The sequence below is a fragment of the Protopterus annectens genome, chromosome 2.part0 (assembly GCF_019279795.1).
Source record: "Protopterus annectens isolate FY-2018-M chromosome 2.part0, PAN1.0, whole genome shotgun sequence".
Lineage (NCBI taxonomy): Eukaryota > Metazoa > Chordata > Ceratodontiformes > Protopteridae > Protopterus > Protopterus annectens.
Window position 1 is genome coordinate 121,051,370 of NC_056728.1, and position 23,544 is coordinate 121,074,913.

At 39.2% G+C, this 23,544-nt stretch overlaps 1 non-coding gene across 1 annotated transcript; it reads right to left on the reverse strand.

Annotated features, from left to right (window-relative positions):
• Positions 1-16,739: 16,739 nt before the first annotated feature.
• On the reverse strand, positions 16,740-16,854 carry LOC122793819. The gene has a single exon (XR_006363548.1). It is a non-coding gene; the product is annotated as a U5 spliceosomal RNA (small nuclear RNA).
• Positions 16,855-23,544: the final 6,690 nt, after the last annotated feature.

Genomic DNA, 23,544 nt, shown 5'->3' on the forward strand with positions numbered 1-23,544 from the left:
TGCAAATTGTATATTCTTTTCTAATTCTCTGGCTATCCATATGTCATGAAACAGAACTTCCTCCTCCCTTCATTTTCTGTTTTTTTTTCATATAATTTATTGGATTCTGTAATTCTTTCTGATAACACTCTATAACTACATTTGTACTGCCAATACCAAAAGGAAGAGGATTCCTTTGGGGTTTTATTAAAATAACTAATTCAGTCTATACAAGCTGTGACTATAGGAGGTACTGCCAGCTATGACAGGAGAAGTAGGGCAGTGGATGTATAACATATGCCAGCACAGCTAGCTGGAATTTAGTAAAGACTTGTATGTTATTTGAATATCAAACTGCCTTGTACAGACGTTTGTGTTAACAAATGTTATTTGTAAAGCTGCTTCTGTTAAAAATGTATCAACAGTGTGCCCTGCTGGGCAGCAAATAAATGTACATGCATTATTGTAACTGCTCAAATGTATATATTGTAACAGAGGATACTGGAAGAGAAGAGGTTAATCTCAATCCACCTGACTTTGAGAAATAGTAAGAAAATTGAATTACTTGACCTAGGCCATAAAGATGTTATCTGACAGTTTTGAATGCAGCCAGAGACAAAAAGTCTGTACTAGGAAGCTTCCTGCATTGTCATTGGGGTGAACTAAATGCTACTCTGAAAGGGTGGAGGTTTGAAATTGTTTTATGACTTCCAGGAGCTGCAGCAGATCTTAGCAAGACTGTGCCATTGTGTATTATTGACACCTATGTGATAAACCCAGACAGTTTATAGCAATGGAGGTTGCATGGGAACCAGATATCAGATGACCAGATGTATGTGGTGTCATTTTGTATAGAAATAATGTTTTAATATTAGAGGAGACTGAAGTCTCAGAGGCAGTCTGTTTCTTGGAAATTGGCATAGAATGATCCCTCACCTACTTCATCTTGCCTTTCTCTAGTAATTGAACCAGGGAATAGTATCTCTTTAGACTAGTCAGGAAAATATAGTGAGATTAGTTAAGTACTGTTTTGCTGTGTCGGTGTGCATCTGTTCATCTGTGATATTTTAATATTTCCTGTGGTTGAAACTCTGGTGTTTACTGTAAATAGATATTTCATATTTAAACTTTTCATTGTGGCAGTTCCTTTAGAAAATATTTTAACCTTTAAGAGTACTTATATCTATTGGTGACTTTGTGGCCACTCCTGAAGTCTGGCTGTTTGGTCAACATTACCATTTGTATTGATATTAATTTCACTCCATATAACTAGGTACCCTTGCATGAGCCTTAGGTAGCTGGCTTTGTAATTCCTGGTGACAGGGATAACTACCTTATAGTCTGGGCAGAAGGGGGCATAGCTAGGAAATCTGTGCCAGCCTTACTCAAGTGTGTGTGTGTGTGTGTGTATGTGTGTGTGTGTGTGTGTGTGTGTGTGTGTGTATGTGTGTGTGTGTGTGTGTGTGTGTGTGTGTGTGTGTGTGTGTGTGTGTGTGTGTGTGTGTGTGTGTGTGTGTTTGTGTGTGTGCGTGCATGCATGCATGTGTGTGTGCGCGCGCGCGTGTGTATGAAAATCAAATCTCAAACAGTGTGTGTGTCAGCTACTTGGAGCAGGGACCCAAAGCACTGTTTTCACAGAGAGGGTACTGGAGGACTTGGTTTGAACACTCGGCTGAAAACTTAACTCTGCAGATCTGCCAGTGGGGGGCCTTACAGTGGACCTGGGGAGAGAAAGAGAGAGAAACCCAGACTCCTAGCTGAGTGTGTTCCCTGTGTGCTCTTAAGGGAGATTGTGCTTGATGCAGAGAGGTCTGCATCTGGAAATACTGAGTGTATTCATTTGTATTCCAAGTGAACATTCCTCTCCAGTGTCAGTGGTGATAATTCAGGCTCCTTGATTACTGGCTCAGAGTGAGGCCATCACACAAGTAATTATTTGCTCACCAAAAAGTACTCAATGCCTGAACCTCCTTGTTTGACTAATGGGATATAAATGCATTCATATAATAAAGCCATTTAAGGACTGATAATACATAACTATGTGAATATGAGTATAAATTTATATTTCTCTGATTTTATTGTGTTTAATATTCAAATGTTTGATCTGTCCTATCTGAATTTAGCATAACTGACTTTGTATTTTTTCAGCCAAGAAGATGTAAACTCATTTAAGTGGGACAGATTCCTAATTAAGAAAACAACAACCTTCATACTCTAAAACATGTACTACTTAAGTAGTGGGAAACACTGGAACAGTACTTATGTGCAGGTGCACAAGACTGAATGTGTCAATCCTGCTGAAGTCATATCCTACTGTTTTATGCTAAAATATGTCAGAAGTCAATAGTATTTGTTTCTGTGCACAGGAAACTGCAGAAGATAGATAACAACATCACTATTAACCAGTTGTTATTCACCTTTTATTAACTATAGCTCTTGTTTTCTTGGTGTATTTCTAAGGTTTTATATTTTTTTCTGAAACTATAAACTGTCACCTTTTGCAGCTTAGATGACTATAACCAGTAAACTAATGATGTTTCATGTTAATTTGTCTGCCAGTCATTATGAACACATCCCAAACAGAACCCAAAGCAAAAATATCTGGTGAATTGCTATGATGATGATCTGACCCATTAAATACTTCTGCTTCTTCAGCAAAATATAAGAAAAACAGACCTAATCCAAGTGACACATGATCACAGAAGTCAAAAGGTACATGGAAAACTGACTGACAGATTTAAGAAATAAGTGGGTATATAAGTTTTGCCTCTCCTAATTAATTATATTTAGCGAACTTGCGAGAAGTCTGTCTAAGAAGGTGCAGTGGTTGTTCAGCACAAGACTGGCACATACAATTGTTGAGCGAAATGTTTGCTGATTGCTATTTTGATTGTTATTCTAGGGGGAAAAGTGATGCTGGCATTGCTGTCAAACAAGTAAGATCACCTTTAACCAAGGTGGACAGTGGTCGCAAGTAACTTAAAAATCAATGAGTTTAACCACACAGCAGACTTAGCAGTGATTGTGAGTTAGCTGGTCTTGCAGACTGATAGGTTATCTATCAGGAGCCTATCCCCTAGGAAAAAAAAATCCATACTTTTTTCTGAATAACAGCTTTAGGGTTTTAGTGTCTAAGCTATAGAAAGTCTTTCTGGTATCAGAAAGGCAGTTAAACTACCCAGAGTCAGAGAATGGCATTATGTTTGAAATTTTACAAATAATTGCTATTCCACTCTGATGTCCAGATTTACTTAAAGATGCTACATTTACAACAAAATACTGACTCTTTAGCACAAGTTTCAGAAGGGTATATTCCTGAGAACTTCCAGATTTGTGTTTTTTTTAAAGAAAGGAAATACACTTGTACTTTCGACTTTACATGCATTTAAAGATATTGTGCACCTAGTCTCAAAGTAATTAGCTAGGTTTTACACTAAAAACCAACCAGCAAGTGTCATAAAATAAAGTATATGTAACTTATTGAATCCTGCATTAGGAGTGGTAAATGAGTACACAAGAAGCTGTATATGTAACTTATTAGCAAAGAGATTAGAAGTGGTAACTGATTATGCAGAAGAATGCAATCATGACTTTAACCCAAGCTTAAAAACCATAATATCTCTGAATACTGCTATCTGCTGTTGGTTTTATAGGTATAGGAATCATAAGAAGTGGAATAGTTCAAACGGTAAGGAGAAGGCAGAGAATGCAGATAATCTATGATAATTAGTTAACAATAAATGACTAAAACTGTTTATGTAATGTAAATGTTATCAGTATCCTGTACCTGCAATGTTGTACTACACTCAATAATAACAACCATTGTTCTATATATATATATTATATGATATTACATTTATAGGAAATGTCCCTCAAAAAACACAATATTTTAGTTGCCATTATTTATACATTATTCATACAACACTCTTGAAAATCATCTATGAAAACACAATGTGAGGGCAGAAGCTGACAAGACATCCTACCAATACTGTAGACTAGGACTGTGACGGGGAGTCATTTCAAGGGTATTGCTATAAAAAACATCCCCCAAGCCTAACTTCCTATGAATGGATAGAAAAACAAACAAAAAAACAAAAAAAACAAAAAGCAATTCCCCAAGTTTAACAATGCAGAAATACTAATTTCTCAGCTAAACTAAATAGTAAATATAGCATTTGTATAAGGGCTTATACCTACTACATTGTAACAATATTAACACTGACAAAGAAATCCAATGCTAGAGAACAACAAAAATAAGTCATGAAACCATCATACTGGGAGCTCTCTGCATTAACTGGCAATTAATATGCTCAGATACCCCCTACCTACACAATACATCTATATAATTTCACTCAGCTCATCTATATCCCAACCAGGCTTAGCTAACTTAGTATCTTCCATCTTGCCTGTACTCATGTGATGAGGAATGTTTCCCTACAGGTAACCATGCATTTATGTTTTAGGTTGTAACTGGCCAAACACAACTGACTGAGATCAAAGCCACAATGCCTAGAGTGTGAGGGATCACCATTTGTGTGAGACTGTTGTACACTTGAACAGGGAGTTTCTCCTTTCCCCACTGTTGGGTGACCTTGAAATTAGTATATGTATGCTCAAGGTGGGCATAAGGGTGGCAGGAGAGCTTGTTATCCTGCAAAAATGGTACCTGTGTTTTATTTAGATGTATTTTCAATCTCTTAGTATACAAAACAGCATTTTTTGATTGTGTGTGCATCAACTGTGCATAGAGAAAGCATCAGAAAATTGCATCTATCATCTTACAGACATCAGGAATTTTACTCTCATCTCATGATTTCATTAAATAGCTAGTTACTGTTACTACCTATTATATTTTCAGTTTTTAAAGAATTCAAAAGTAAATCCCATCAAGACCCATTATCATGGGCACTTTAAGTACTTCAAGTTCTTTCTGGACCCTATTCTGTGAAGAGGGATTATCAGTGATAATTCTACTGCGTGATCCGTAAGTCTTATTTCTCTTGGTCATTGAATAATATAAGAAAAAAACACATTAATATGGAAGTCCTGTATTTTTGTTATTTTGCAGTCCAGCCCTTCTCAAATATTTTATTTAGCTTTATTATTCTTTTCATTGACTCACTTTGCTTGATTGTATAGCTATAACAGGTGATCCAATGTTGTATTTTCTATCTGTGTTTAACCTGTGGGTTATGCTGGCCAACTTCCAAGATGTCAGCACAGTGAGCTCTGCTTACTTTACCCATAACCCTCTGCTTCACTGGAGCTGCCTCAAATCTAGTATGCCTCCATTCTGGACAGCAGCTTGATCATTCGCTCCTTCTGTGTACCCTTTTTAGACATGGTTTGATTGCCCCTCTACCTGCTTTTCGGTGCTTGTTATTAGTGAAGTGTGTGTAGTTTAGTGATATTTTATATGTCTAGTAGTTGTTGTTAGCTAGTTAGTTAGTTAGAGCAGGTTAGTGTAGGTGTGTTTCCTGCCTTATGAGATCTGGAGTTCGGTGGTATTGTTTGCTGTATTTTTGAGTAATTTAGGTAGGCATTATGGATAAAGGGGTCAAGAAGTGTTTCTCTTGCAATCATAAGCTTCTCTTCCAGAATGCTCATGACCATTGTGCTTTACTGCCTCAAGGCTGCTCACCTAGAATCTTCTTGTGCCATTTCTGAGGGCTTTGGCTCTCATTTTGTCAATGAGTTGAGAGTCAAACTCATTTTTAAGGGTTTTCATCCTTTGGGAGACTTTTCGTCAGCCTCCTCCATCAAGGGTGAAAAGTAGAATCACAAGCAGACTAAGGACCCTGACTTTAAGCACTGGGACCCAACTTCTTTTTCTGTTTCTGCATCTAGCCTGCTGGATCTGAAAGTGCGAAGACCTTCAGATCTCCCTGTGGCTTGGGCTCCACTACCAGCTCTGACACCTCAGAGCTGACTGCTTTCATGGCCACTATCTTTGAGTTGATCCCCTTTGGATCTGGTCACTTCAAGACACCCTCCCTGACCATTAGTGTTTTGAGTCCTTTCTTGGTGAGGAGGGTTCCTTCGGGTTGGGCTTTCTCCCACTTTTTACCTTCTACTTCACAGGAGTTTTCTCCAGAGTTTTCTTCATCACCACCTTGGATCTGACTTTCTTCAGATTGGAACAGTAAGCTGGATCCATTACCTGGTCTGTAATCTTCCAAGACCCCATTGGTGGCCTCCTTAGTTTGATCATCTCAGTCCATTGAGAGTTTGAAGATATCAGAACTGGAGCAATTGATGCAGTCCTTCCTACAAGCAAATTTGGAGCTAGGCCTCATTCTAACAGCTCCAGTCCCTCACCCTGGAACTTCAGCTGCTGTATCTTGGTTTCCTCCCTCAAGCCCTACAGATCAGAGATCTTCAAAGCCAGTGTCTTCCACTCCTTAGGATCAGAGTCAACAGCCTGGCTGATTTTAACTCTGATCTCCAACTTGCTCTACTCAACCCTGGTGGTATTGGAATCAGGTGGACCTCAGAGTTGACAGCAGGTTGAGACAGGTCTGTGGATTGGGTTTGAACATCCCAGTGTCAGGGCCATCCTTCCCACTCCAAGTTTCTTCTCTTGAAAGTTCAGCATTGGGTGAGAGTAGGATGGTTTCAGATTCTGGTGTGCTCTTGGGATCTTTGGACCCTAGGTCTTCCAGATCTAATTGGCCCACGTATGACTCTCCTTTCAATGTTGTAGAAAGGATTTTCTTCTTTCAGTAGAGGGAATGGCCTAGTGTGACTGGTGCCCCCTTCCACATCCCTGCCTGTCACTGCTTCTCAGCTTGCTCCAGGGCAGTCTGCCTCATTGGTCTCCAAGCTGACTCCCAGAAGTGCCTCTCATCTCTTTCATTTCTCCTCCAGTGTCTCGGGGAGGGGGATTTTCTGGTATAAGCCATTGCAAGAGGAAGTACCTGGACTTACCTGAGGAGTCCTTTTCTGAGGACCCTGACCTTGAGGAAAGAGAAGCTCCCCCAAATCCCCAGTGAGGACGCTTTTTTGGTGATCTTTTGGAGCTACTTCTCCAGCATGGGGGGGCTTGTCTGCCAAAGCCACTTTGCCTGAGGGGTTAGTGTTTTTGTAGGCCATCAGGGTGGGCCCATCCACATCCTGGGTGGTTCCCCCTCTGGATGCACTTAACGATCTTGCGTCACAAAGGGTGCAGAAGGAGCCTGATACTGTAAAACCAATCTCCCAAAAGCCCACCAAGATGCTCACTCCCTCCAGGGATCATCTGTGTTGCAGTAAGGGCCCTGCCGTGTGTGCTTTTTTTGTGGCGGTGGCCTCCAAAAAAAAGACATTTCAGCTGAGAGCTCCTCTGACCATCCCCTGAACAAAAAATCTCATGCATTAGGCTACTTGGAGAAGCTTGCTTATGCCTCAGCCACCTTTGCATTAAGGGTGTTAAATTATTTAGTTCATTTCACCAGACTTAAATGGGACATTGTGTCAGAAGTCCTTGTGGCCATTGAAGAGTTGGAGGAGGTAATTGATGTACACCATTTTTCATTTAAAAATAAAAAATCTTGATCAAAACTACAAATTGGATTAATAGTGACTTTACACAGTAGGATTGGATACCCTTTTCTAAGGGCCTTAGAGTAGCTGATAAAGAGTGGTTGGTGGCAGTGATAACTACCTTATAGTCTGGGTAGAAGGGGGCATAGCTAGTAAACCTGTGGCAGCCTACCCAAGGAGTGTCTGTGTGTTTCTATATAAATCAAATTTCAAAGTGTATGTGTGTCAGCTACTTGGGCAGGGATACGAAGCACTGGTTGGACAGAGAGGGTGCTGGAGGTCTTGGCTTGACCCCTCAGCTCTGATCTTAACCCTATAGCTGTGCCAGTTGGGATTCTTATTGGGGATCTGGAGAAAGAAGGAGAAACCAGCCCCAAACTGACTGTGGTCTCTGTGTGCTCTTAAAGGTAATTGTACTTTACTGTGTGTACTTGTCATCCTCCCATTGTGCACATCCCTCACTGTTGCCAGTGATGAGGACTGAATCTCCTTGATTGCTGAGCACGTGCAGGGGCGTCATCACATGTATAACTAATCTTGCTCATATGTTATTAAAACTACCTTGACATGCACAACTAATCTTACTCGTATGTTATTAGAACTTCTGTGACATGTCTAACTAATCTTATTCATATGTTATTAGAATCACAGTGACATGGTTAACTAATCTTGCTCATATATTATTTAAACTACTCTTGTTGTTGTCTTTTGGCTTTTCCCGGTTAGGGGTCGCCACAGCGGAATTCCGGTCTGCTAATGACTGGCAGTAGATTTTCCCGAATGCGAGGTGCCAGCTTGACGTTCAACCTTCAATGAAGGCACACCCATTTGCGCATGTCTTTCGAACACCCACCCAACCATGGGGAGGACATGCAGACTCCACACAGAAGGCACTCCCCGCATTCCAACTGAGAATCGAACGGGAGAACCTCTTGCTGTGAGGCAATGACATGCTTAAATAATTGTATTCATATGTTATTAGAATTACAGTAACATCTATAATTAATCTGGCTCATGTGTTATTAGAACTACTGTGATATGCATTACTAATGTTGCTTGTATGTTATTATAACTGCAATAACGTATAATCTTACTCATGTTATTAGAACTACTGGCACATGCATAGCTAACCTTACTTGTATGTTATTAGAACCACAGTGGCATGCATTACTAAATCTCAAGATGCTGTACTCAGACATCTGAAATACAAGTGACAATAAAACGCAAACAGCACTTCGATGCCCAATGAACTCTTCCAAGACTCTTCGATGTAATAAAATCACTTTTATTTTAAGACGAACACCACAACGTTTGGCACAGAAACAAGGAAACAATAATAGTACAAGTACTCCTAACAATAACCCAAACCAGGTTTTTTATTTTCCACAGGGCAGACAGGGAAACAGGGTTCAGTTTCAGAACAACCACAATTGGGGGAGACCACGGAGAGGAATACACTATTATCTATTAATGAAACAGAAATGGTTGGATCAATCACTGAACCTTACACAATTACATCAAAATGTAATTTTTCAATTTTTAATTTTACTGATATGGATATTTGTGATACACATTTTGAATTGTTCACAAAAGGTTTCCATTTTGTTCCAACTAAGCCTTTGGATATAACTAAAACCATTCTAGAATTAAAACTATTTACAAGACAACTTAATTTGAATTTATTTTTTAAAGGTGCATCTTTTACGAAAGAACCAGTCAGTAGAGCCAGTACTTTCAACCCCCCCCCTCCACCCAGTTGTTAGGATTTTTGAAGAATTAGTTGAAATGGACATTAGAAAGTTAGGGAAAGCTAACAAGACAAAAGAGAATTTATCTGCAAATTGTTTTTCCCTTATAGATCAACTAAGAGAAGAGCAAATTAGGGTCATGAAACCTGACAAGGGTGGTGGGGTTGTTTTAATGTACAAGCATGACTGTGATGAAAATTTACATAACATACTTCAGGATACTGAGCAATATAGTATCACTTCTTTAAACGAAATCAACATAGCGTATGCTAAGATAAAATTTCTACTACAAGATCACTTGTTACAAGGGGTGATTAATGAGAAACTGTTTAATTTTTTAATGGTCAACAAACCCCTCACACCGGTTATGTTTGGCATTCCCAAGGTCCATAAAAGCTTAGACCCTTTAAAATTCAGACCCATTGTGGCAGGATCTGGAAGCATTACAGAACCTTTGGGCAAATTCGTAGATATTACACTCAAGAAGATGGTTTCATCCTTTAAACACATTTGTAAGGACTCTTGGGATTTTCTTAGAAATATCAGAAAAGAGTATTATGACAGTACAGATTTCATGGTAACTGTGGACGTAGTAGAGTTGTTCCCCAGTATCCCCCATGTTACAGGAATGCAATGGTTTAGTGAAGTTTTAACTAGATTTTCAGGTTTAAGTACAAATTTAATAAACCTGTTAGTGGATTTTATGGAAATTATTTTAAATAATAATTTTATTTTTTTCAATGGGGAATTTTTTAAGCAAAGAAAAGGTGTTGCAATGGGCACACCTTGTGCCTCTGCATATGCAAACATTGTTTTATTTTACTGGGAAAGCAAGTTTATTTTCATATTACCCTGGAAAGAAAATATTATTCACTATCAAAGATATTTGGATGATATTTGCATATTATGGAGAGGCAGTGAGGAATGTCTCCAAGAGTTTTTAATTTACATCAACAACACTACTGACTTTTTAAAGTTTACATCCAACATCAGTGATAGTTCATTAAATTATCTAGACGTTATGTTGACCAAGAACATGGAGCTAAGAATGTTTGAATCATCAGTGTTTAGAAAGAGTACTTTTTCAAATGCATTCTTGCATTTTTGTAGTGGTCACCCTTTTCCACAAAAGAAGGGCATCCTGAAAGGCCAATTTATTAGAGCCTCTAGAATGTGTAGCGCGGATGAATTATTTTGTAAAGAAGTGAACACATTAAGGAACTTATTTTTAGAGAGAGGATACCCCCATGCCTTAATTGACAAAATGTACCAGGAAGTATTGAGTAAAAGAGGGTTCACATACTCTCCCTTAATAGGTTTAACAAAAGACGACACAGTTCTTGAAAATAATGGTACTCAGATACAAAGCAAAGAATTTGACTCCAAATCTGCATTTGTGTACACGTACAATAACAATGCTTCTGATTTAAGAAACACTGTAGTAAAATATTGGCCAATTTTAAGGTCAAATGAGGACACTAACAAATGGCTACCCACTCAACCAACATTTGTTAATGTAGGGAATATGAACCTTAAAAATATGTTTGAGAGACAAAAGCAGCAAATAAAACAAACCAAAGGTACAACAATGGGCACCTTCAAATGCAATGCTTGCAAACAATGTGCATATATATTGAATACTGACTCTTTATACATTAAATCAAGGAAGTTTAGGGTCAAACCTGATTTGTATTGCAACTGTGCATCCAAAGGGATAGTCTAAATAGGCATGTGTCAGGTTTGTGAAAGTTTTTACATCGGAAAAATGGAGAGGACGCTACATAGGAGGATATACGAGCACCTCTATGACATTCAGAGAAAGAAGGAGTCTAATGCCTTTTATAGGCACCAGACAGCATGTTCTGAGATGACCTTAACATTTTTTGTTTTAGAACAAGTTCCCTTAAATCCTCGAGGTGGTGACTGGGAGGCCACTGTTGAATACAAAGAATTAATTTGGCAACTTAGGCTAAACGCAACTAAACCACCTGGTTTAAATGATGCTATAAGTATCAGTAGTCTATTGAAATTGAGACGAGCAAAACTATAGAACTAATCTACACAGCTAATTTTGGTTATTAGGTTATAACAGGTGGATGTGGATTTACAGTGTGTGAAAACTATCAATTGTGTGTTAAAGGGTATATGTACACAAACATTTTTAATATAAAAAAGGTTTTAATTTATAAAAATTTTTTTAAGACAAAGCATGGTCATACTAACCTAAACACTATGATCATTAGCATAGGAGGCTTCAGACAGTTTTTATTTCTGGCTACACTTTATCATATTTATATATTTTACTACAAGTACAGTTTTTTTATATATTCAATTATTTATGGTAGTGTATTTATTAAGTTTATTTATAGATTATAGGTTATTATACTAAAAATATTTATACTAATTTATTTATACACAGTTTATATAGTAATATTTTAATATTTTAACATTTCATAGATATTTAACATATTACATATGAATATTACTGGTGCTATTGGACTTTTATATTAAAGACAGTTAGGTAGTACATGTCATTGATAATATTTCTACATTACATTCAATAATTTTAGAAATGATGTATGTAAATATGGGGGATTTATAACAAAGAGCAATTATTAAGAAAGAATGGGTACATTTATCGTGGTTTATGATGTTTTATAGTTAACAGATGTTTATATGTAGGTTTGTTGTTATCTATTTATTTTTATGAATTTTACGCATTTCTAGTTGGTTTTATTTGGATTCAATTTCAACGAATTGCTAGAAGACACTGTGACAACTAAGGTCAGAGTATTTACAAAAAGTTTTGCAATCAATTGCCACCAAGGTATTTTGATTAAGCTGATTAATCACACTAATTGGTAATGAACTGCCCTATTTAAAGGGAGTTCACTGTCCTGCTGTTGTATCTTGAAAAAGCCTGGGATTTACACAGGCGAAAGCGCTTGATGAATTTGTTTCTGTTCACCTTTTAGTGTTGTTCGTCTTAAAATAAAAGTGATTTTATTACATCGAAGAGTCTTGGAAGAGTTCATTGGGCATCGAAGTGCTGTTTGCGTTTTATTGTGGTTTTGTGGGACCTAGTTCGTGTTTTTGCTGTTTTACTGAAATACAAGTGAGGTGATCCAAATAATTGTAATGTACACCCAAAGGCTGAGCATTTTGTGTCTCATGGAGTCACAGGATCACCCAAGAGAAAGGGTATGATCTACACATGCTACTATTGGTAGCAGTGTCAGCATTTTAATACTACTGACTTTTCATACTGCTGTACTTTTTTCACTTGTTCAGCACTAACCTGTTCATTTTTTTATGAATCTTTTTTTCCTGCCTAGTTTCTGCAACTGGATTATGCAGGGGCACAATAGAAATGAAGTGCATCATGTTGACACACTATGTTGCTGGGAAGGTTTCTGAAAAAAAAAAAACTTTAAACGGCTCCAAACTGAGGCAAGCTAACAACTGTTCCATGGACCAGTTATATTATGGTGACACAATTATTTCCATTTCATTCTTAGCTGTATCTTTGTTAATAGAATACAGGACTAACATGGAAGTTACCATTTACCATACATGAAGACTTTAGTGCTCATGAGGAAGTTTTCTTTGTTATATGAAGTGTGTTATTGTATGAAAGTTTGGATTTAGCAGAAAATGAGATAACAGTAACAACTTTTGAGAAAAGTGAGATTGTCTCTAATGCTATATTTTCAAACCTGACTGAGTAGTCAAATTGTCTAACAGTTAACCTAGCCAGCCAGTTTAATAATACAAGTTCACCAAAGGAATAGTGTATGTGTATGAATGCCGACATAAACTAAACTGGAACCAGCAGTGCTAAGGAACCCCCATCTAGTATTCATTTCTGAACATAATGAGTAGTGTTCTACTACTCAGGAAGTTCTGGGCAAATGTCATTCCACCATCACCCATCACTGCAGCATATTACAGCAATGATAAGTTTTGATACCACCCTCTGCATCCTGTCATCAGCTATAATGTCAAATACACATTTGTGGCCAGTAACTTAATTTGCTCTGATAATGCTACTTCAAAAGATCATAAAACTGTGGATTGTTCAGAAGTAATGTTGCACGCAGAGGTGGCTATGCAGACTTTATTAACTTAGTATATTCTAAATAGGCACATGCCAGTGCATTTCTTTGTGTCGGTCTCAAGCCCGGATAAATGGGGAGGGTTGCATAAGGAAGAGCATCCGGCGTAAAACTTCACCAAATCATTTAATGCAGACACCAGTAAATACTTCCATACTGGATCGGTCGAGGCCCGGGTTAACAACGACTGCCACCAGTACTGTTAGCCAACAGGGTGCTGGTGGAAATTGGGCTACTGTTGGCCGAAGGAGGAGAAGAGGCGGAAGGCATGGCCGAAGGCAGGAAGAGAGGAGAAAGGCTAGGACTGTGGTAGTGAGGGTCGGAACTCTGAATGTTGGCAGTATGACTGGTATAGGGAGAGAGCTAGTTGATATAATGGACTGAAAGAAGGTTGGTATATTGTGTGTGCAAGAGACCAGATGAAAGGGGAATAAGGCTAGGTGTATCGGAGGTGGGTTAAAATTGTTTTATCATGGTGTGGATGGGAGGAGAAATGGTGTAGGAGTTATTCTGAAGGAGCAGTATGCTAAGAGCGTTTTGGAGGTGAAAAGAGTGTCGGATAGAGTGATGTTTATGAAGCTGGAAATTGATTGCGTAAATGATGAATGTTGTTAGTGCATATGCTCCATAAGTTGGATGTGCAATGGATGAGAAAGAAAAATTTTGGAATGAATTGGATGAAGTGGTGATGACTGTACCCAAGGGTGAGAGAGTGGTGATTGGAGCAGATTTCAATGGGCATGTTGGTGAAGGGAGCAGAGGGGATGAGGAAGTGATGGGTAGGTATGGTGTTAAACAAAGGAATGCAGAAGGTCAGATGGTAGTGGATTTTGTGAAAAGGATGGACATGGCTGTGGTGAATATGTATTTTAACAAGAGGGAGAAGCATAGGGTGACATACAAGAGTGGAAGAAGATGCACACAGGTGGAGTATATCTTATGTAGGAGGGTGAGTTTGAAGGAGATTGGAGACTGTAAAGTGGTGACCGGAGAAAGTGTAGTTAGGCAGCATAGGATGGTGGTTTTTTGGATGATGTTGGTGATCAAGAAGAGGAGGAGGAGTGTGAGGGCAGCACCAAGGATCAAATGGTGGAAATTGAAAAAGGGTAATCGTGAGGTGGAGTTCAGGGATGAGTTAAGACAGGCACTGGGTATCAGTGAAGAGTTACCAAATAGCTGGGTAACTACAGCAGAGCTAGTAAGGGAGACGGCTAGAAAGATGCTTGGTATCACATCTGGACAGAGGAAAGATGACAAGGAGACATGGTGTTGGAATGAGGAAGTACAGGAGAGTATACAGACAAAGAGGTTGGCAAAGAAGAAGTGGGATTGTCAGAGAGATGAATAAAGTAGACTGGAGTATAAGGAGCTGAGATACATGGCAAAGAAAGAGGTGGCGAAGGCTAAGATAAGGCATATGAAGAGTTGTATGAAAGGTTGGGCACTAAGGAGGGAGAAAAGGACCTGTACCGACTGGCTAGACAGAGGGACTGAGCTAGTAAAGATGTGCAGCAGGTAAGAGTGATAAAGGATAATGAGGGAAACACTCACAAGTGAGAAGAGTGTGTTGAGCAGATGGAAAGAGTACTTTGAGGGGTTGATGAATGAAGACAATGAGAGGGACAGAAGGTTGGATGATGTACGGATAGTGAATCATGAAGTACAATGGATTAGCAAGGAGGAAGTAAGGATAGCTATGAAGAGAATGAAGAATGGAAAGGCTGTTGGTCCAGATGACATACCTCTGGAAGCATGGAGGTGTTTAGGTGAAATGGCAGTGGAGTTTTTAACCAGATTGTTTAATGAAATCTTGGAAAGTGAGAGGATGCCTGAGGAATGGAGAAAAAGTTTTTTGGTACCAATTTTTAAGAATAAAGGTGATGTGCAGAGCTGTAGTAACTACAGAGGGATTAAACTGATCAGTCACAGCATGAAGTTATGGGAAAAAGTAGTGGAAGCTAGGTTAAGAAGGGACGTGATGATTAGTGCTCAGCAGTATGGTTTCATGCCGGGAAAGAGCACTACAGATGCAATGTTTGCTCTGAGAGTGTTGATGGAGAAGTACAGAGAATGTCAGAAGGAGTTGCATTGTGTTTTTCTAGACTTAGAGAAAGCATATGAGAGGGTGCCTAGAGAGGAGTTGTGGTATTGTATGAGGAAGTCAGGAGTGGCAGAGAAGTATGTAAGAGTGGTACATAATATGTACGAGGGTAGTGTGACAGCGGTGAGGTCTATGGTGGTAGTGACAGATGCATTTAAGGTGGAGGTTGGGTTACATCAAGGATCAGCTCTGAGCCCTTTCTTATTTGCAATGGTGATGGACAGGTTGACAAACGAGATCAGACAGGAGTCCCCGTGGACTATGATGTTTGCAGATGATATTGTAATCTGTAGTGAGAGTAGGGAACAGGTGGAGGAGACCCTGGAGAGATGGAGATATGCTCTAGAGAGAAGAGGAATGAAGGTCAGCAGGACTAAGACAGAATATATGTGTGTGAATGAAAGGGAGGATAGAGGAATGGTGAGGATGCAAGGAGTAGAGGTGGCGAAGGTGGGTGAGTTTAAATACTTGGGGTCAATAGTTCAGAGTAATGGTGAGTGTGGAAGACAGGTGAAGAAGAGAGTACAGGCAGGATGGAGTGGGTGGAGAAGAGTGTCAGGAGTGATTTGTGAAAGACGAGTACCTGTAAGAGTGAAAGGGAAGGTCTACAAGAGAGTAGTGAGACCAGCTATGTTATATGGTTTGGAGACAGTGGCATTGACAAAAAGCCAGGAGTTTGAGCTGGATGTGGCAGAGTTAAAGATGTTAAGATTTGCACTGGGTGTGATGAGGGTGGACAGGATTAGGAATAAGTATATTAGAGGGTCAGCCCAGGTTGGAGGTTTGGAGACAAAGCCAGAGAGGCAAGATTATGTTGGTTTGGACATGTGCTGAGGAGGGATGCTGAGTATATTGAGAAAAAGATGCTAAGGATGAAGCTACCAGGTAACAGGAAAAGAGGAAGGCCTAAGATAAGATTTATGGATGTGGTGAGAGAGGGCATGCAGGTGGTTGGTGTGACAGAGCAAGATGCAGAGGACAGGAAGAAATGGAAACAGGTGATACACTGTGGTAACGCCTAATGGGAAAAGCTGAAAGAAGATGATGATTCTAAACAGGCACATACAGTTAGAGCTGATCTTGAAGGCAGAAGTGGCAAACTTCACAACACCCATGCAGACAGACAATAGAGGTATGACTGCTGAATCCTACACAAATGCACTTTATAAGCAATTACATGAGTGCATGGATCATGCAATCCCTAACAGAACCAAGATGCTATCCTCCAAAAAATGGAAGCCAATCTGTTGGTCCCCTGCCATAAACAATCTCTACAACAGAAGAAAGAAACTGTTTCAAAAAAAGAGTAAAATCCCATGATTGGAGGAACTCACTGGTCAGCCTCAGTAAAAAACTGAGGCTGAGATCCCTCATAAAATCCTCCAGAGTTAGCTATGAAAACCAAATTGCCACTGATTCTAAAGACAGCCACAAAGCATTCTATAGCTATGTCAAGAATCTCAATGACAACATTCAGATCTGCTCAGAGTTACAGCACAATGGCACTAAATATACAGAACCAACTGATATTGCCAACATCCTGGCAGATAGGTTCAGTGCTAACTTTACCTCCCTCTCACCCCCTAAAGGGCCCATCTCTATACCGGAAGAATGCAAAGTTCCTGTGTTAGAAAAATATGTATTTAAATATATGTGAAATGCTAGTTTAAAAGCAAGGTAGTTTATAATGCATTTTATTCTATTAATCATATAACAGAAGGGATAAATTCATGTGTAAATGCAAGTAGCTTCTGAAACTGCAGTGTGCTTTGACCCCTGACCCTGGCAGCTGCCAGCTCAGCAAGCTTAATGTTATGCTTTTCATAAGTGATTATCTGCTGGGTCAGGAAATTAAATGTGTAAATCTTCCGCTCCTTCCTGATAAGATAACTTGTCCTTGTAAATAATTAAATCTTCCTTTCCTGATGTAGTAACTTGTCCCTGTAAGATAAAAATACAGCTGGTGGGAAAGTGAAACAGTGAACAAAGAGGTGAATTTAAAGACTGAATCTGCTATTGTATTCAAACTGATATGAGACCTTTAAGAAGTAACTTGACAGAAAGACATTATGACTGGCCAGCTGGATAGCAGGGCCGTATTGTATCTAAAGGAAAAGTTTTTTTTTAAATATACTGCATCAGCATTATTAGATGAATAAAATACTGTTAGTAAAAGTGATGTAGATGCCTTGTGACTAACCACGTCAGTAAGGTGGGCATAACTTGAATGCAAACACTATAAAATATTCTGTACTTCCTGCATCATGTCAGACAAAATTCTGTACTTGTATGTTTTTTTGCCTCCTGGTGTACACTAGTAAACATTTGAATCTGAACCTCCTGTGTATTGAATTCTGATTTTTTATTTAACAGTTTGGTCCTTTCGAGACGGAATTCCCTTGGTAAGCTGCAGATCAGAGTGTATCGGTGGTCGAATACTGCGCAGGAGAAGTTACCAAAATGGTTCTTCTTGAGTGAAAAAACCTCCGACTGAATTGTCGTGTGTAAAGAGGCTGGCCACTTTCTGATCTGTGGCCGAAGAGCAGAATTTGAACATTTTCAAGACCAGGAGGCTCAGGTAGGAAGAATTTGCCTTTTTTCTGTTTTAGATCAGGGACTAGGTTACAGTATATTATTGTCAAGATTTGTTTTTGCAGATCAGGGACAAAAGGAAGTACTGTATATTTTGTCATAGATCAGGGTAACAGAATAAGGTAGACAGTTATTCTAGATAAACTGTAAACAGGAACTAAGAATTTGACATCACGTGATAAATAAAGGGTTACATAACATTTTCTTTGACATGGGTAATCAGTGCACTAAAACTTTGCGAGATCCACCCCTAACCGAAGACGCAAAATACATGCAATTACAGCATGCTGATAATGTTAGGTATTATACGAAATGGGTTAACAAATATGAATTTGATGGTAAACTAGATAAACTTTCACTAGTTAAACTCCTTAAACAGCTTAAATCTGATGCAGGAGATCAGGCAAAAAAGCAACACCAACTAGGCATACCTCAAGCACACAGGTGGATTGAGGAAGCAAATCGTAGAGAACAGAAGCTTAAAAATTCAAAAACATTATTTTTAGACAAAGAGGATAATAACTTGGTAATAGCTACAGCTCCTCCTCCTCCTCCCTTACCCCCTCCCTTACCCTTTTCAGGATATGAAGCGAGTGGACAGGCTGGTCCGCCTCCGCGTTATCCTGAGGTTTCAGTAAGACCACAACCATTTGTTAGAGATCCTATTGAGACTAGGTCCCGAACACGTAAAACACATAGTGACACAGAATCATACCAGATAGAGAGAAATCTACAGGATGAGAGTGAGGAAGAAATATGCCCACTTATAGAAGTTCCAAATCCTCAGGCAGGACAGGAAGGGCAGGATCCAACACTCTTAGTATATAGACAATGGACACCGGAAGACATCCGGAAGGCTACTGAGGGAATCCCCCATCCGAAAGTTAATTTTACGAAATTTGTAGAAGATTTACAAGGCATGAAGTTAAGTTACCACTTGAATGGGGAAGAAGTCGACAAAGTAGTAAGACAAATTATAGGTCCAGATTGGCACATGATTTGTGGCACCTAGAATCCTCGTAATGCAGAACTTAGGCCACTCCCACATAGTGACGCAGAGTTAGACAACAGAGTGAAAGGTCTGACAGACCGAATCTCTGAGAAATGGAAACCTAGAGCAGACTGGACTTGCATTAATCAATGCATACAACAGGAAAATGAGACAATAGATGGATATTATGCTAGATTATTAGAATGCTTTAATAATCATAGCGGTATGTCGGTTCCTGAGAACCAAACAACTGATTCCCCGTATGAACAACAATTAAAAAATGTTTTGCGTACTTTGTACTGGGATACAGAGGGGAACAGTGTAGTTAGCTGTTCATTACCTCAAGAATTCCTTGCATTGTATAGATCAAATCGGTTGCTACATGTCAGCTTGACAAAGAACAAAAGTGTGAAATGGGCAGACTTAGGAGAAAAAGTAACAAGATGGGAGAAACAGACTGATTTAGAACTGTCAGAACAAGGGATACAAAAACAAAAACTGAATTGGTTGACACAGACACATCCAGCTGTACACTTACAATCTAGCGAGGACAGCTGATTAGCATTTTTATTAGAAGAAGAAGAAAAGGCCTTATGTGAAATTCCAGCAACTCTTTGGTCAACAGGCAAGTCAGATGTAGGACTTATTCAAACAGCAGGACCAGTCACAATTACCCCAAAGTCAGCTTTTAGACCACAGAAAAGACAATACCCTTTGAGAAAGGATGCAGAAATAGGAATTAAGCCTATAATAGCAGCATTACTCAAAGAAGGAGTACTGGTAGAATCTCCTGATTCACCATGTAATACACCCCTATTTCCTGTTAAAAAAGCAAACAGGGAATGGCGGATGGTACAAGATTTACAAGCTGTAAATAATGCAGTAATACCTAGAGCACCTACGGTGCCAGACCCACATACTTTGTTAAACAATTTAGAACCGCAACAGAAGTATTTCTCTGTGGTAGATATTAGCAATGCTTTCTTTTCAATACCTATACATCCTGATAGTCAATATTGGTTTGCATTTACATTTCAGGGTAAAAGGTATATGTATACTTGACTACCACAGGGATATTGTGAGAGCCCAACAATTTTTGCACAAGAAATGGCTAGCAACCTGGCAGGCTTACCCCACCGGGAGGTAGTCAAATTCTACTTTATGTAGATGACATCTTGCTAGCAGCCCCCACCCAGCAGCAGTGCAGGGAGGATACTGTAGCATTATTGAAATTTTTAGCAATACAAGGACACAAAGTAAACAAAAGTAAGTTACAACTTTGGAGAAAACAAGTTAGATACTTGGGATATGTGATATCCAATGAAGGTAGAATACTAGATGAGGAAAGAAAAACAGCAATTTTGCAAGCACCCAAACCAACAACCAAGAAAGAAATGATGTCTTTCTTAGGTACAACTATTTTTTGTCGGAGCTGGAAACCAAATTATGCTTTGGAATCTGCTCCACTGACTGACTTGATATATAAGACACCAATGGCAGCACAAGACATTTTACAATGGACAACAGAAGCAGAAACGGCTTTCTGCAGGTTGAAGCAGTTGATAGCTTCTTCATTAGTTTTAGGACTTCCAAATTATCACAAACGGCTCTTTCAGACCATAGATTGTAAGCAAGGGTACATGACGTCACTATTGACGCAACAACATGGGGACAAGCAACGCCCCATAGTTTACTGTTCATCACAGTTAGACCCAGTGGCACGATCTTTGCCACACTGTGTACAAGCAGTAGTTGCAGTCGCAATGGCAGTAAAGGCTTCGGCCTCAGTGGTGTTATTCCACCCTCTCACATTGAGAGTGCCTCATGCAGTTGCAACAATTTTACTTCAAGAGAAAGTGGCATACCTTTCCCCTGCCAGACATCTTTCATGTATGACTATACTGCTGAGCCAACCTCATATGACAATTGAATGATGTACGACATTGAATCCATCAACATTACTTCCAACTCCTGCGGAGGGCAGACCACACAGCTGCCTGCAGAAAATTGAACAGTTAGCTTTACCTAGACAAGATCTTACAGATATGCCCTTGGATAATGCCGAGGTGACATATTATGTGGATGGCTCATGCAGAAGGGGTCCTACAGGGAAGAATCTGGTGGGATATGCAGTAGTTACAGACACTGAAATTTTAGAAGCTCAATCCTTACCACACAACTTATCTGCACAAGCAGCAGAGTTGATAGCTTTGATGAGAGCATGTACTTTAGCAAAAAACAAGTGTGTAAACATATATACTGACAGTCAGTATGCTTTTTCTACAGTACATGTATTTGCACAACAATGGAAAAATAGAGGAATGATAACATCCAGTGGAAAACCTATTAATCATGCGCAATTTATTTTGGAGTTATTAGAATCTATTCAGTTACCTACCAAAGTAGCTATTTGTAAATGTGTAGCTCATACAAAACAGCAGGATAGGATTTCGAAAGGCAGTGCATGAGCTGATGCAGCTGCAAAGCAAGCAGCCTCAGACTCAGAAACTTTACTTTTGAACGAGGAATTACAACCCTCTGAGATTTTAGATTTAGACATGTTAAAAACAATGCAGACGCTTACTACAAAAGCAGAAAAACAAAAATGGGTAAAACGAGGTGCAATTCTTGAGAATGGACTGTACATTTCCAAAGAGAAAAGACCTATATTGCCGTCTAATTTATTTAGATATGCAGCTTTGTTGAGCCATGGGCAGAGCCATGTCTCAACAGGGGGGATGGTACAGTTAGTAAATCAAATATTCCAAACATATGGATACATAAACTACACAAAAAATTTTGTGCAGCTTGTCATACTTGTAACAAGCACCATGCACAAGGAGCATTTAAAACCAAGCAAGGAAGTTTTCCTATACCACCATACCCGTTCCATACTATTTGTATGGATTTCATAGAATTGAATAAATGTGAAGGGAAGAAGTTTTGTTTAGTTATTGTAGACATGTTTTCTAAATGGATAGAAGCTTTTCCAACCAAAAACCCGGATGCAGCAACAGTGGCAAAAGCCCTGATAAAAGAAGTAATCCCTAGATTTGGCATTCCGGAGAGGATTTATAGTGACAATGGCACACATTTTGTGAATCAGACGATTCACCAGCTTGGGAGATTTTTTGGTATCTCCTTAAAGAACCATTGTGCCTACCACCCACAGTCAGCAGGACTGGTGGAAAGGTACAATGGTACCCTAAAAAGTAAACTTAGGAAGCTAGTAGAGAAGACCCAAAAGAATTGGATATACTGTCTGCCTTTAGCACTGCTGAGTATGAGAACGGTTCCAAATGTAAAGGGTTTGACTCCCTTTGAAATGGTTTTTGGGAGAGCATATTATGTGCCTCAGTGGAAAGCTCTCATGCCTGCAGAGCAGGAGGCTGACAGTTCGTTAGCAGAATATATGAAGAAATTGTTAAGGAATAAGTCTGTTTTGCAGTTTACCTCTTTTTCAGATAAGGAACAGACCAGACCGGTGGAAACAGTCGTGGGCCCTGGAAGTTGGGTGTGGCTGAAAGTGACGAAAAGGAAAAACTGGGCGAATTCAAAGTGGGAAGGTCCATACCAGGTTCTGTTGGCAACGCCTACTGCAGTTAGAGTGGCCGAGAGGACGTCCTGGGTTCATTTGACGCATTGTAAACTGGTAAAGAACTTTCAGCTTGATAAAAGCTTTGAGACTGATACACAACCAGACCGAGATGGCCAAAAACAAAGCGAATAGAAGTTTAGATCAACCACAGAGATGTTGCATAATCATTTTGTTGTTTGTACATTTATTAACTGTAATTGTGACAATTTTTCTCTTGCTGTGGTTCATCCTACACACAACCACACAAGTGAAAGTGGGAAGGTGTGATGAAACATCTATAGACTGGCATCCAAATTTTAACACATACCTGGCCATGAAACGTGTGTATGCAGAGACTATGAACATTTCAAATTGCTGGGTTTGTACAGCTATACCAACAGCATATGGAGGACTGATAATGTCTGCTGTCCCTTTGGGGATAAATGAGACTTGGGAGAATTTACTTTTCGACACAGGAACTGTGAGATCACAGGACAAAATAGCTTTATTTTTACCTGTTACACAAAAAGGAGTTGTATGTTTCTACAAAAATGACACCCTCCAGGTGTGCTGGAGCAATTGTAATATAACCATATCTTACCGATGTTATATTAAGAATAGTAATGGCAATACTTTTTGCAATACTAATTATGACTCGTATTTAAACTCATTGAAAACGACTACGAGTGACATTCAAAAAAATCAAGTTTTGTTTAAACAATTGTCAGTTATAGATCAGAAAATGTTTCATGCAGGGCTAATGCGTATTCGTACTAAAGTAGAAAACTGTTATTTTATTTGTGGGAAAAAGGAATATAAATGGTTACCTGAGAATTGGTCCAGCAGTTGTTTTTTGGGTTATCTGGTTCCAGCAATAAGACATACTGCAGAATTACCTTTGGGTAAGATACAAAACGTAA